A 13,468-nucleotide genomic window follows, 5' to 3' on the forward strand; every position below is an offset into this window, starting at 1 on the left:
AAAAAAAAAAAAAAAAAAAAAAAAGAGAATACAGTCTGTTTATCTCCCTGTCCCATGACTTCACCCTGCACTCTTCGACCAACCAACAGTCTCCATACTTCGGCCCACTCCAACGCTCTTAAAAAACACTAGCCGGAAATTTCTTGGGAAGATAAATTTGAGGTTTCCTCCCATCTCCTGGTTCAGTGGCCTTACAATTAAAGCCCTTTCTCTGCTGTAAGCTGGTGTCTCTGCATATTGACTCGCCAGGCACACTGGACAATGGACCTATCAATATAGGAGTTAAGAAGAAATTACTTAGGCAGGTAGCAAGGGCATGGGAGTCATCAGTAAGGCTTTTTTTTTTTTTTTTTTTTTTTGAGACAGAGTCTCGCTCTGTCGCCAGGCTGGAGTGCAGTGGTGCAGTCTCGGCTCACAGCAACCTCTGCCTCCCGGGTTCAAGAGATTCTCCTGCTTCAGCCTCCCAAGTAGCTGGGATGACAGGTGCGTGCCACCACACCCAGCTAATTGTTGTATTTTTGGTAGAGACGGGGTTTCACCATTTTGGACAGAATGGTCTCGATCTCCTGACCTCGTGATCCACCCACCTCAGCCTCCCGAGGTGCTGGGATTACAGGTGTGAGCCACCGTGCCTGGCCAAGGTTTTTCTTTTCAATGAAAAGCAGCCCCAAATCATTTTCTAACAAAGAGCAGCCTGCGAGCCGGAAGCTTGCACAGGTGAATGCCAGCAGGAATGAAACCACCTTTGCAAAATTATGACTGGGACAGTGAAAGATCCAACTTCAGTGCTTCCATCTTGCTTCCAACCTCCAAGCTGTCTTTGTTCATTCCTGGGCGTAAGCTGAACTAACTTTGGGAGAAACCTGGTTTGTAGTTTATAGTTTAAACAAAGATGGTAGCAGCCCTTTCCCAAAGCAGACTTCCTTCTTGCCTGGGAACTAGGCTAACATTAGCCACAGGATTAGAAATTATGGTTTAGGAGTCACGCAGCTGGAGGCTACAAGATTCTGACCCTCCCTAAACTACTCCTAAGATCAGTGCTTGAGATATTTTGCAGACCCTGCACTTGACAGGTCGGCTGGCGCCATCCAAATTGATAAACTGGCTTGTCTGATCTTGTGGCCCCCCCACCCGGCAACTGACCCAGGTCAAGAAGACTGTGTTGACTCCCTGTGATTTCATCCCTGACCAATCAGCAGTCCTGGCTCACTGGCTCCCCGCAACCCACCTGGTTATCCTTAAAAAGGCTGCTCCCCAGCTGGGCACGGCTGGGCGTGGTGGCTCACACCTGTAATCCTAGCACTTTGGGAGGCCAAGGCAGGCAGATTCACCTGAGGTCGGGAGTTTGAGACCAGCCTGACCAACATGGAGAAACCCCCCCGTCTCTACTAAAAATACAAAATTAGCTGGGTGTGGTGGTGCATGCCTGTAATCCTAGCTACTTGGGAGGCTCAGGCAGGAGAATCGCTTAAACCTGGGAGGGTTGAGGTGAGCCGAAATCGTGCCATTGCACTCCAGCCTGGGCAACAAGAGCGAAACTCCATTTCAGAAAAAAAAGTTAAATGGTAAACTTTATGTTATGTGTATTTTACCATGATTCGAAAAAAAGTATTAGCTATGTGGGCTAGGTGTGGTGGCTCATGCCTGTATTCCCAGCACTTTGGGAGGCCGTGGTAGGCGGATCACTTGAGGTCAGGAGTTCGAGACCAGCCTGGCCAACATGGTGAAACCCCGTCTCTACTGAAAATGCAAAAATTAGCTGGGTGTGGTGGCAGGTGCCTGTAGTCCCAGCTACTTGGGAGGCTGAGGCAGGAGAATCGCTTAAACCCGGGAGGCAGAGGTTGCAGTGAGCCGAGATTGTGTCACTGCAGTCCAGTCTGGTGACAGAGCAAGATTCTGTCTCAAAAAAAAAAAAAAAGTGTTAGCTGTTGTGATCTCTTGTCTCAGATATCGTTATCAAACTGCCAGATGTACACGATAAACCAAAACTAAAATTCTAAGGCCCCCAACCATCTGAATGGACTTCCTTCTCAGCCAGGGTGCTGTTAAAATGTAACCTGAGAGACTGGTTCAGGCCATGATTGGAAGTGGGGGTCTGACATGCCTCATATACCTCTCCAGCATTAAAATCAACACAGACCTTATAAGAAGCATTTATAATCTATTCTCTCTGAAACCTGCTGCCTGAAGACTTCCTCTGCACAATAAGAACTTTGATCTCCACAACCTTTTTCTCTGCAAAGGAAACGCAGACATTTCCTTTCTATTGATCCTAGGTTTGGTTGTTTGTTTGTTTTTTGCTTTTCTTGTGACGGAGTCTAGCTCTGTTGCCCAGGCTAGAGTGCAGTGGGGCGATCTTGGCTCACTGCAACCTCTGCCTCCCAAGTTCAAGTGATTCTCCTGCCTCAGCCTCCCGAGTAGCTGGGACTACAGGTGTACACCACTATGCATGGCTAATTTTGTATTTTTAGTAGAGACGGGTTTCATCATGTTGACTAGGCTGGTCTCAATCTCCTGACCTCAGGTGACCCACCTGCCTCAGCCTCCCAAAGTGCTAGGATTACAGGTGTGAGCCACTGCGCCCCGCCTGGACCCCTTGCTTCTGAAAGCCTTCCTGCCTCATTCAGATTCCAGTCATGTCTGATCTTGTTCTGGTCTTCTTGGTTCAGAGGGGAGGATTTATTGGTTTGGGTACTGGTGTTGTTAGAGGTTAAGTTTTCTATTGCGCATGCCCAGGCTCCATGACTTGTAGTTTTGGGCTCTGTTATACCTAAAATGTAACTCAACATTTTGCTATCAACAGAGTAGGCCCAATTTGGGCTGCTCCTGTCATTACAATAGCTGAAGGGCTTCTCCAGAGAGCAGAGCCCAAACAATGCGATGATTACTACTTACCCTGTAACTGGCATTTGCAGCTCAAATTGTGCTACCCCTTGCACCTTCTCAGTTACCTGAGAAGCAAGTTATATTTTCCCCTTTAAATCCAATCCTATCTTTGTCATATGGAACAGACAGCCTTGAAGGTGTTTTGGAGTCAAGGAAAGCTGGAGAATGAGGAATGAGAGCTCAGGAGAGGGACCCTCCCGGTTCTGCTGGAACTCCAGCTGCAACTCCCAGCCCTTGCCATCCTAACCCTGGAGCTACTGCATTGGAAAACAGTTTCCCCAGAAGCTGGGCACCTAATGGGGAACTACAGAAGTGGGTTCTCTTGGGGTCCTCTCAGATTAGCACCAGGTGAATGGCAAATCCAGCAGGAGCAATGCCAAGGCCCCATACTGTTGAGAAGGCCCTTGGGCCCAATTGTGCCCTCAGCAAAGCCATATTGAGGCAGAAGAACAGGGAGGGTAAACCAAGGGTTAAGATATAAGCAAAAGAACAGCAGGTGCAGCCAGTTCTAGGCAAGATGAGGCAGCACACAGGCCACACCTCGCCCCTGTGATGGCAAGACAGAAGTTTTTACTTCAGCCTCTGATTGACTGCGGGCTGAGCCTCCACTTCAGCCTCTGATTGGTCACAGGCCAGTCCTTCATAGGGTGTAACAAATAGGAGGCCTCTAAAGGGCACCTAGCGGTGTTTCCAAATTCCTTTAGCCTAATAAACATCCTTAAATGAGAGGGGTGGGGTGACTCTTGAGCCGCTTGCTCAAGCCACCTCCTACTCTGTGGAATGTACTTTTGCTTTGCTAAATCTGTGCTTTCATTACTCCGTTATTCTGTTGCTTTGTCTTTCGTTGTTTTGTTCTTTTGTTGCTTTGTGCATTTTGTTCAATTCTTTGTTCAACATGCCAAGAACCTGGACAACTCACAGTCAAGACTTTCCATCCAGTAACAGTTTTGCTTTGGGAACCACAGGAGGGCAGGGCCAACAGGCCTGTGCCTTGGCAGATGATTCTTACTTATAACTTGGCCCTGTAAAATGCCCAGAACAAGGGCCCTGTCACTGGCCTTCAATGAAGGAATAAGTTTTCTTTCATAAATCTACTGAATGCATTCTATCAGCAAGACACAAAAGCAAGGCTACTTAACCTTGGCCTGGTCAGGACCACCTTGGGGAGCTTAAAAAATACTGTTGCCTGAGCCCAACCCTCAGAGGTTCTTTTCATTATTATTATTATTTTTGAGATGGAGTCTAGCTCTGTCTTCCAGGCTGGAGTGCAGTGGTGCTATCTTGGCTCACTGCAACCTCTGCCTCCCGGGTTCGAGAGATTCTCCTGCCTCAGCCTCCTGAGTAGTTGGGATTAGAGGCATGCGCCACCACATCTGACTAATTTTATATTTTTAGTAGAGATGGGTTTTTGCCATGTTGCCCAGGCTGGTCTCGAATTCCTGACCTCAAGTGACCCACCTGCCTCAGCCTCCCAAAGTGCTGGGATTACAGGTGTGAGCCATTGCGTCTAGCTTTTTTTTTTTTTTTTTTTTTTTTGCCCAGAGGTTCTAATTTAATCAGTCTGAGTGCAGCCAAGTACTGGGATTTTTAAAAAGCTCTCCAGGTGAGTCTAACATGCTAGCCACTGCTAAAGACTCAAATAAGAAGACGATGTCCTCTGTGAGCAAGGTGGGGGCTGTCCCAGAGGGAGATCTTTAAAAAGAGGTAAGGAAGTCCCAGGCACTGTAGAAGTGATGATCTCACTGGGGAAGGTCATGGACATTCTGCTGCTTCCTGTAGGCAAGAGCCATCGCCATTGCTTGGTCTGCGCACACACAATGAGGGGGAGATCCTGCCTTACGGATTGAAAACGTGGTTTTGTGTTACATAAAATAGTTCCGGAAACAGCCGCTTTTCTGCCAGGCATGGTGTCTGTGCTTCTTGCTTTGGCTTATCTTGTAACTATTGACAGGGGTGTGGTCAAAACAAACCTCCCACATCCCGTACGTGTCTGCTGACTGCAGCTTTCCTGATGTAATAACAAAGTTGTCAGATGTGTTTCTTCACACCATAGTCTGCAGTCCCTACTGTTTTGAAATCCATGCGCATTAAGACACTGACTCACTTCCCTTAGCCTGCTGAGTTCTGCTGCTTTCTGGACCAACAAACCCTGTGGGCACCTCCCCCTCCGGAGCTCACTGAAACTGTCAGGCTTACCTGCAAGGGCCTGGGATTCTAAATTTGACTCTCTCTCACTCTTGGAGGTGAGGGGAAAGCTGTATGGGCATTGAGGTGACATTTCTGGGCTTTGATGTCTCCATAGGAAAGGACATATAAATACAGAATGTGGTTAACCCTAATTAACCCCTAATTCAGACCTTTAGGGACAGAACCAAGGTCTATTAATTTTTTCTAAGAAAGAAAAGAAATTAGAAAAGAATATTTCTCTCAATTGTGTAGAAGAGTTGGATGAGGTGAAGATTCTGCTGGGTGACTCTGTCATGAACTAGCTTTTGTTTAATCATTCAAGACAAATCAACTGCCAAACACTGCTCTAGGCTCCTAAAAAAATGATCATGGCAAGACAGGTACGGACCATGCCGCTTCATGGAACCTACCAAGATGTGTGCTTGGGGAAACGCACTGACTGTCTTTGGACTATTTGTTTCTTAATTAATTAGTAATAGCTGACACTTAGGGAGCACTTACCACATGCCAGTTTCTGTGCTAAACCTTTGCTTTGCACTCCTTTTAAAAATAGCTATTTTCTGGCCAGACATGGTGGCTCACGCCTGTTTTGCCATGTTGGCCAGGCTAGTCTCAAACTCCTGACCTCAGGTTATCCACCTGCCTCGGCCTCCCAAAGTGCTGAGATTATAAAGGTACATCCACACATATGTTCATTGCAGCACTATTCACAATAGCAAAGACATGGAATCAACCTAAATGCCCTAATTAACCACTAATTTTTACTAACCCCTTAGTTTCCTGCTGTGGAACTGGAAAAACACATTTGCCTACATGGCATAAACCCCGTCTCTACTAAAATACAAAAATTGGCCGGGCGCAGTGGCTCATGCCTCTAATCCCAGCACTTTGGGAGGCCGAGGCGGGTGGATCATGAAGTCAAGAGATCGAGGCCATCCTGGCCAAAATGGTGAAACCCTGTCTCTACTAAAAATACAAAAAAATTAGCGGGGCGTGGTGGCATGCACCTGTAGTACCAGCTACTCGGGAGGCTGAGGCAGGAAAATCGCTTGAACCTGGAAGGTGGAGGTTGCAGTGAGCTGAGATCGCGCCACTGCACTTCAGCCTGGCAATAGAGCAATACTCTGTCTCAAAATATATATATATACACACACACACAAAAATTATGACCGGGTAAGGTGGCTCACGCCTGTAATCCCAGCACTTTGGGAGGCTGAGGCGGGTGGATCACCTGAGGTCAGGAGTTCAAGACCAGCCTTGCCAACATGGTGATACCCCCGTCTCTATTAAAAATACAGAAAATTAGCCGAGTGTGATGGCGGGCGCCTGTAATCCCAGCTACTAGGGAGGCTGAGGCAGGAGAATCGCTTGCCTGAGAGGTCGTTATTGCAGTGAGCCGAGAATGTGCCATTGCACTCCAGCCTGGGTGACAAGAGTGAAACTCCATCTCAAAAAATAAAAATAAAAATAAAAAAATAAAAATATTAGCTGGGTGTGGTGACACATGCCCATAATCCCAGCTGCTCAGGAGGCTGAGACAAGAGAATCGCTTGAACCCAGGAGGCAGAGATGGCAGCGAACCGAGATCACACCACTGCACTTCAGCCTGGGCAACAGAGTGAGACTCTGTCTAAAAAAAAAGCTATTTAAGCTGTTTTCTTTTATCACAATTCCTATTCCCTTCTCCCCTACAAACAACCATCCTAATGCTTTTAATGTTCACCTTTGCCTGTTTTCTTGGAATTTCAGGTTATTTTCTTTTTTATATGATTCTAAAAGCCATTTTTATTTGATTTTTTAAATACATCATATACCTTTTCACAGCAGGAATTAGAGGTTGAGTCAGACGTGATTGAAAGATCTCATTCCAGTCTTTTGCACTTAATAAGATAACTTTTTTTTCCCTCACCTTTTAAGTTCCGGGGCACATGTGCAGGATGTGCAGGTTTGTTCCACAGGTAAACGTGTGCCATGGTGGTTTGCTGCACAGATCAACCCATCCCCTAGGTATTAAGCCCAGAATCTATTAGCTATTATTCCTGATGTTCTCCTTCCCCCTCTGACCCTCCCATAGACCCCAGTGTGTGTTGTTCCCCTCATGTGTCCATGTGTTCTCATCACTCAGCTCCCACTTATAAGTGCGAACATTCAGTGTCTGGTTTTCTGTTCCTGTGTTAGTTTGTTGAGGATAATGGCTTCCAGCTCCATTCATGTCCCTGCAAAGAACATGGCCTCATTCTTTTCTATGGCTGCATAGTATTCCATGGTGTATATATATCACATTTTCTTTATCCAGTCTATCATGGATGGGCATTTAGGTTGATTCCATGTCTTTGCTATTGTGAATAGTGCTGCAATGAACATATGTGTGGATGGATGTACCTTTATAACAGAATCATTTATATTCCTTTGGGTATATACTCAGTAATGGGATTGCTGGGTCAAATGGTATTTCTGCTTCTAGATCTCTGAGGAATCACCATACTGTCTTCCACAATGGTTGAACCAATTTACATTCCCACCAACAGTGTAAAAGTGTTCCTTTTTCTCTTCATCCTTGCCAGCATCTGTTGTTCAGGTTATTGTGCATACATGTATTTGAATATATATTTATGTCAGGTATGTTTATGCAAATTAGAATATATAGACTTTTTTCTTCTGCACTAGGTTTGTAAGGTCCACCTGTGTTGCTGTGTGTGCATCTACAACCTCTTCTCACAGCTGTGTGGTACTCCACACAGTGCAGCCACCACCTTTTACCTGTCCATTTTCCCCAGTGAAGAACCCAGCTAATGTTTGTACTTTTGGTAGAGATGGGGTTTCACCATGTTGGCCAGGCTGGTCTTGTACTCCCAACCTCAGGTACTCCTCCCACCTCGGCCTCCCAAAGTGCTGGAATTACAGGTGTGAGCCACCACACCCGGCCGTGCTTATGAATTGTAATAAGTCACAATTATTAACAAGGAGAGAGCAGTTTCTCTGTGCCAGGCGCTATTCTAAGCACTTAGCATGTATTTCACTCGTTTAATATCCACAACTCTATGAGGTGGGTAATATTATTGTACTCATTTTGTGGAGTAGAATATAGAGGCTAAGGTTCTCACCATTAGTAAGTAACAGAGTAGGGATATAAACCCAGGCTGCCCAAGCACAGAGCCTGCACTTTAACCAGGGTGTCCTACTGTCCCTCGTCACTCTGGCCCAGATAAAATATGGCTTTTAGAAACTGTGAAATACAGGCGCAGTGGCTCACGTCTGTAATCTCAGCACTTTGGGAGACCGAGGCAAGTGGATGACTTGAGGTCAGGAGTTCAAGACCAGCCTGGCCAACATGACAAAACCCTGTCTCTACTAAAAATACAAAAATTAGCCAGGCGTGGTGGCATGCGCCTGTAATCCCAGTTACTTGGGAGGCTGAGGCAGGAGAATCACTTGAATCCAAGAGGCAGAGGTTGCAGTGAGCCCAGATTACACACCACTGCACTCCAGCCTGGGTGACAGAGTGAGACTCTGTCTCAGGAAAAAAAAAAAAAGAAAGAAACAGTGAAATACAGATAACTAAAGTAGGCTCTGACTGTTTTATTCTAAGTGAGCTCCACCCAGGACACTCCAAAGTCCAGAATTGCACTGGTGAACACTTGCAGTGGTCTCAGTGGCCTGGTGACCTCACATCCCTGCTGGAGTCAAAGTCTCTGAACATGTCATTTGGTGAAGAAAGTCCGCTAATTCATTAAGTCAAAAGTCTTCATTAAGTGACTATTTGGATAGCCATAGAGCCCCATTTCTTGGCCCAGCCAGATGGCAGGGTGCTTGTCACTGTGTTTGGCAGGCGTTCCCAGTCCCCTTTGGGTAACCCAGTCCTGGGGGCTGAAAGCATGACTGCTTCCTGGGAGCCTGTGCTGGCTCTGGGGCCTTTGTTCTTGGCCACAGGCCCCATTATTCTCAGATGCTTTTCTTTCTGCTTGATCATCTTTTGACCTCATCTTGGTTACTGTTCGTTATCCTCATGTTTCCCCTCACACTTCCCTTTTGTCTCTAGCTTTCATCTCTTTTCCTCTCTTACCTCTTTCTCAGGTTTGAATAACATTGTGTCACCTGCCCTTTCTTCCCCTTTCTCTTTTCTCTGACCTTGAATCCCAAGGCCATATTGGAACTGGAGCTGGGTCTATGCAATGTCACTTCTCCTTCCTTTCCGGCCCCATGTCCCGCCCCCTCCAGGAAGCTCCTGCTCTGGGCTCCCTCTTCTCTGCCTCCTCCCTCTCCTCCCTCTCCTCTTGCAGGCTCGGCTGCTCTCAGAGCAATTTCCCTTCCCATAGCTTTACCTTCTTCCTAGACTGTCTGGAGAACCCAAGCAGGAGGGCAGCCTCCTCGGGTTGTGTGACAGTGGCTCTAAAGGGTCGTTAGGTCAAATTTAGATGTAGCAGCAAAGTAGTTCTGGCTGCCTCTTGCTGAAGTTCTGATCGATTTCTCTTTCCCAGGGAAAGTGACTGGGCATGGATCCTTGTTGGTATCTCCTTCATGTCCTGGGAATAATCTCCTCTACTCTGCTCTTCCAGGCAGTCCTTCTCATGTCAACTCAACCTATTTGACCTCTAATTAGTCTCCACTCCCGCTCTCCACCATGCCTTTGAGCAGATTTATCAGGCGGCCTTGCCCTGCCCTGTGAACTGTCTCTACCTTATCTTGTGTTCTGGCACCTGCCATTGTCAAATGCTCCAGGGTGCCTGAGTTTCTGCCTTCTCTTGCCCCAACAGACTCACCAGGGAAGGCTGAACAGGTACTAAAAGGGCACTGACACACCATCAAAGGCACACTTGACTTTTTTTTTTTTGAGACAAAGTCTCACTCTGTCACCCAGACTGGAGTGCAGTGGCACGATCTCAGCTCACTGCAACCTCTGCCTCCTGGGTTCCAGCGATTCTCAAGCCTCAGCCTCCCGAGTAGCTGGGATTACAGGGGCACGCCACCATGTCCAGCTAATTTTTGTATTTTTGGTAGCGACGGGATTTCACCATGTTGGCCAGGCTGGTCTTCAACTCCTGACATTAAGTGATCTGCCTGCCTCAGCCTCCCAAAGTGCTGGGATTACAGGTGCGAGCCACCGTGCACAGCACACCTGACTTTAATTTAAAGGACATAGATCATTTCTCAGCACAAAATCTGAGCTCCCTCCATAGCTAAGTCCAGCCATTCCTTACGTGCTGATAACTGTGAACACCTTTCACCACCATCACCTTCATGCATTTGCTCATCCAAACCTTTGCCCCTCAAATCTCCCACTGCACACCACATCTCCCCAGAGCGGAGAATGCCTCCATGCCCTTTCCAGTACAAGTTCTGGGGCTCTTCTAGGGCCTGCCTTCCCTGAAAAGCCTTCACTGCTTCACTGCTCTGCCGTCTTCTCTGAGTCCCTGTGGCCATCCCTGAGGTGCATGGGCACTTACGTCCTTACCAACACTCCTGACATGGCCAGTACTTTTTTTTTTTTTTTGGGACAAAGTCTCACTTTGCTGCCCAGGTTGGAGTGCAGTGGCAAGATCTCAGCTCACTGCAACCTCCGCCTCCCACGTTCAAGTGATTCTCCTGCCTCAGCTTCCTGAGTAGTTGGTATTACAAATGGGCGTCACCATGACTGGCTAATGTTTGTATTTTTATAGAGACGGAGTTTCTCCATGTTGGTCAGGCTGGTCTTGAACTCCCGACTTCAGGTGACCCACCTGCCTCAGCCTCCCAAAGTGCTGGGATTACAGGTGTGAGCCACCACGCCCAGCCGTGCTTATTAGATTTATAAACCAAAAATAAAATTTTAGGCCCCCAACAAACTGAATAGACCCTCTTGGCCAAGGTGACCCCAGAGAAACCTGAAAACCTGAATTCCTGACCAGGACAGGAAGGAAGGCCAGACATGCCTCATAGACCCTCTCCCTTTGGAGTTCAGTGAAAAATTATGCCAGGGCAACAGATATATCTCTGAGACCTGTGGTTACCAAGAAGGTAGCCAATGTTGGGGAAGACAAAACCAACTAACTACTAACACCAGAGGGCACAGTGTGAAGCACTGATCCATTATGTAGATCATCAAATCTGCAAATCCGCACTCTGTAGATTTGTGTCATCAGCTCCCTGAGGAACCTTCGCTAAAATGGATTGTGAGAGTAACTTCATTGGAAGCAATATCTTTGGTTTTAAATGCTGTAAGAGTGGAAAAAACATGTTTGTGTTACTGGAAAGGGGTCCCAATCCAGACCCCTAGAAAGGGTTCTTGGACCATGCCAGTCCGTAGAGTATATTGAAAGCAAGTTTATTAAGAAAGGAATAAAAAAATGACTACTCTACAGACAGAGCAACAGCTTTGGCTGCTTGACTGATAATACGTATAGTTACTTCTCTTTTTTTGAGATGGAGTCTCGCTCTGTCACCCAGGCTGGAGTGCAATGGCTTGATCTCAGCTCACTGCAACCTCTGTCTCCCGGGTTCAAGCGATTCTCCTGCCTCAGCCTCCTGAGTAGCTGGGACTATAGACGCGTTTCACCACGCCTGGCTCATTTTTGTATTTTTAGTAGAGACCGGGTTTTAGCGTGTTAGCCAGGATGGTATCGATTTCCTGACCTTGTGATCTGCTTGCCTCGGCCTCTCAAAGTGCTGGGATTACAGGCATGAGCCACCACACCCGGTTTATTAATTCTTGATTATATGTTAAACAAGGAGTGGATTATTTATGAGTTTTCCAGGAAAGAGGTGGACAATTTCCAGCACTGAGGGTTCTTCCTCTTTTAAGACAGCATAGGGTAACTTCCTGGTGTTGCTATGGCATTTGTAAACTGTCATGGAGCTGTTGGGAGTGTCTTTTAGCATGCTAATGATAATAATTAGCATATAATGAGCTGCGAGGATGACCAGAGGTCACTTTGTTGCCATATTGGTTATGGTGGGATTTGGCTGGCTTCTTTACCTGTTTTATCAGCAAGGTCTGTGTGACCTGTATCTTGTGCCGACGTCCTAGCTCCTCCTGTGACTTAGAATGGCTAACTTCCTGGGAATGCAGCCCAGTCAGTCTCAGCCTTACTTTACCCAGCCCCTATTCAAGACAGAGTTGCTCTGGTTCGAACTCCTCAGCCTCCTGAGTAGCTGGGACCACAAGCACATGCCACCACACCTGTCTAATTTTCTTTGTATTTTTTGTAGAGCCAGTCTAGTCTCACACCCCTGTGCTCAGGCGATCCGCTTGCCTCAGCCTCCTGAAGTGCTGGGATTATAGGCGTGGGCCACCGCACTGGGCCTTGTTACTGTTATTGAAGGTATTCACCCAGGGAAGAGGCAGTAGCTTTCTTCCTGGTTCATCTCCAGGAGCAGGGAAAAGACAGAATTTATAGCCCCAGGGCCCTGTGGGCAGATTCTTTCTTGGCTCACTCTACAGAAGGTTCCAGGAAAACTGGCAGGCATAGTGCGCACTGGGCATTTCCCTGCAGCTCAGCCTCCCAGGGAGCCAGGGAAGAATCCTGAGAAAAGCCTTTCCAGCGTGCAGGACTCCCAGGGCTCCAGAATCCCTCCTGCAGTGCCAAGCCTGGCCTCCATGCTGACTGCCCCAGCAGCAGAAAGCAGGAAGGGGATGATGCGGGACTGGGGGAAGTATTTGGCGGGTGGGGAGGAAGGGGTCAGCTGGCAGCAAAGCCATGGTCTTGGAAGTTGGATCCTTTCCTTACTCCGCATTGCTCACGGCAGAATCTTACTCCCCACCCCATCCCCACCCCAACTGGACCTAGCCCTCAGGAAGCCACTTCCTGGAGGACTCTCCTGTTAGATTGGATGCTTGCAGACTGAGCACTTGCTGACTCCTGGCTGTGACACAAAGCCTTCTGTTGCTCCCCCTGGGTCCCTCACCTGCCAGGATTTACTCATGTTTCTGAGAAGAGGCTCAGAGGCCAGGGGACCTGGGGCAGGAGGCTCCCTGTGAACACAGAGCATCCTATTCACGGATGAGGGCTCAGCGTACTTGCCCTAAGGGAGTTGGTTGGGGCATTGGGACACACAGGCAGTTCGTGGCAGAGCAGGGACTGGAGCCAGGTCTCTGATCTGAGTCACCATCCATGGCTACTGCCATCTCCTTCCCTGCCCACCAGTACCCATCAGTGTCAGGGAGAGCTGCCTGGTACTCGGTTCAGGAGAGGCATCTTGTGACTCCTCATGCAGCCAAGGCCTGGGACCTGGGGCCAGGGAAGATCCTGAGGCTCTGTCACAGGAGAGCGAGTATTGGCCTTACCCCAAGACTTCTCTGCCGGAAACTCCACCCCTTATCCCCAGCTCAACCCCCAGGCAGAGGGCCTTTTCTCCTCCTCCACCTGAATCTCCAGTTCCAGGAAATAAGAAGCTGGCTCCAAAGGAAGACCTCCCCTTT

The sequence above is a fragment of the Rhinopithecus bieti genome, unplaced genomic scaffold (assembly GCF_001698545.2).
Source record: "Rhinopithecus bieti isolate Rb0 unplaced genomic scaffold, ASM169854v2 scaffold_11488, whole genome shotgun sequence".
Lineage (NCBI taxonomy): Eukaryota > Metazoa > Chordata > Mammalia > Primates > Cercopithecidae > Rhinopithecus > Rhinopithecus bieti.